Source organism: Bactrocera latifrons, unplaced genomic scaffold (genome assembly GCF_001853355.1).
Source record: "Bactrocera latifrons isolate USDA-ARS-PBARC rearing strain unplaced genomic scaffold, ASM185335v1 scaffold_186, whole genome shotgun sequence".
Lineage (NCBI taxonomy): Eukaryota > Metazoa > Arthropoda > Insecta > Diptera > Tephritidae > Bactrocera > Bactrocera latifrons.
Genome location: NW_017535363.1, coordinates 475,820 through 477,900, shown reverse-complemented (window position 1 = coordinate 477,900; position 2,081 = coordinate 475,820). Strand labels below are relative to the sequence as shown.

The window sequence follows — 2,081 nt, the reverse complement described above, 5'->3', positions numbered from 1 at the left end:
ATGTCTGACCTAGCCTGGCAGAAGCGATCATAAAAAAAATTTAAAAAAAATCTAAAATTGAAAAATGGTGACCCTTTACAAATTTTGAAGAAAAATGTCTTCGAAGGATTTAACTCAAAAACTATCTGAGATATCGCAATATCAGAAAATTGATAACTTTTGGAGTTTACATTATCTTTTCTAATTTTTGTCGAATATTCAAATTCTGCATTTCCGGTTATTGACAAAACACGAAAGAACATGTTAGGCAATGCCTTATTATTTTCATTGCTTGTTAAACACAGGTACAGGGTGTATACAAAGCCATGAAATCATTGTCTGAGCACCGGGTGTTAACGATGGCGTTGCTTTTTATCAAATCTTTATAAGATTTTGTGAAACATTATACAAATTATAGTAGTAGAACTGTTATATAACGCAATATTATCTTCTTTTAAGCTCATATTTATATAAAAAATAACTAGTTGCAGCTCTAACAGGGTGCCCCGAAATAAAAAAAAGTAAATACTAAGCCAGCAACACACTATCGCGTTTCACCGCCACATCGTTCCACTGACACAAGTAAGCGCATGCGTTTGTTGTGTAGTTGTTGCTGTTGTTGTACAGTGGTTGATTCTGCCACACACAAACACACACTGACAAACCACTGCACAAGCCAGTTAAAAACCCAACCGCCCTCCTACCGTGCTGCCCGCCAGAGAGCAGTTGGCCAGTTGGATTTTCGTATGTGACGTCTTCACTGTTTGCTGCGAATTCAATTCAACACCGACTTCGATACGGAACGGACGCGCGCGCGCTCACGCTGAATTAACTGTGAAAACGTAGTGAAAAATCGTACAATACTTGGAAGTATAGTAACTACCATAAATTAAGTATATACATGTATGTATGTGTATGGGTGTGTGTGTGTGTTAATAGTGAAAAGTTTTGGCTTCATTGAGTACGAAAAAAGTTTGGGAAAAATGCAAATGCAAAATGTTGAATTAAAAAACGCAAAGTGCGCATTGAAATTTTGAAAATTCGTGTCTTATTCAAGCTGAGCTTCAGATAATTGGCTTTGCAGCGGCAGCGTGTGGCATAAAGTGGCCAAAAAGAAACCGTAAAAGCCGTGAAAAAAGTGTATTTTTCGTGTGTGTAAATGCAAAGCCAAGCAGCGCACTAACAACAACAAGAAATGACTGCGAGTGAAGAGAAGACGTCGGCGCTGCCCATACTTCGCGATGAAGGTCACAGCGCCAGGCGCCGCTGAGCTGCCAACTGCCGAGAGTTCAAGCGGCAGTGTGGAGCCTAAAGTCTTTTGCTACTTTTTTCCACACTTTCTTTGTGCCAGGATTTGCTTACACATTTGTTTACATTCCCGTTTTCTAAATTTTTTTTTTGACGAATCTGTTGTTGTTGTTGTATTTTTCTACAAACGCGAAAATACCTGTGAACCACCAGCGAACACCCACACATACTGACATACATATGTGTAGCGGAGTTCCTTGTTGTTCCTTGTTTTAGTATGTGCAGTTAACGCATATATGCGTTTGTGTGTTTGTGTGCCTGTAGGAAGCGGAAAACGGCAGACGGAAGCGTCGTCAGTGGCTGAATGCGTCACAGGCACTTAAATGCGCATTTTTGTGTGAAAGTCCTGCAACAAAACGCTTAAACGAGCACAAACGATTCACCTTTGTTTCCTTTGCTTTCATTTTTTTGTTTCAATATTATTGTTGTTGCTGCGTGCTGGCTGTGGTGGTTGAAAAAGGGGCCATATTTCACATTTTCGTTGCTGGGCCAGCATTTGGCATTTATATGCGCTCATGTGGAAAACGATTTGCAATCAAAATATGTTTGCCAAATATTTGTGTTGAATTGATGGAAAATAATTGAGTGAAAGCGTACGCGCTGCAGCAGCAGGCTGTCAGAAAGTAGAAGTGTAAGAGATTGAGCCTTAGATTAAGGGCTAAGAGGATAATTTGTAGAAGTTATTGATGAAACTGGATCAAGATTTTTTAATCTTATTTTATATTATAACAACATAAACTATAATAAAATACATAAAAGAAAAATAAAACAAAATAAAATAAAATAAAATAAAA

At 38.2% G+C, this 2,081-nt stretch overlaps 1 protein-coding gene across 4 annotated transcripts in view; it reads left to right on the top strand.

Annotated features, from left to right (window-relative positions):
• The first annotated feature begins 769 nt into the window (after window positions 1-769).
• LOC108967392 (protein unzipped) overlaps window positions 770-2,081 on the top strand; it is a 106,175-nt gene continuing 104,863 nt past the window's right edge. Inside the window, exon 1 of one of the 4 annotated variants that reach the window (XM_018930770.1) lies at window positions 770-849. The gene's annotated coding sequence lies outside the window, so the exon portion shown is untranslated. Of the gene's footprint in view, window positions 883-2,081 lie in introns of all 4 variants that reach the window. The other 3 variants (XM_018930769.1, XM_018930772.1, XM_018930771.1) reach the window with 3 other exon arrangements.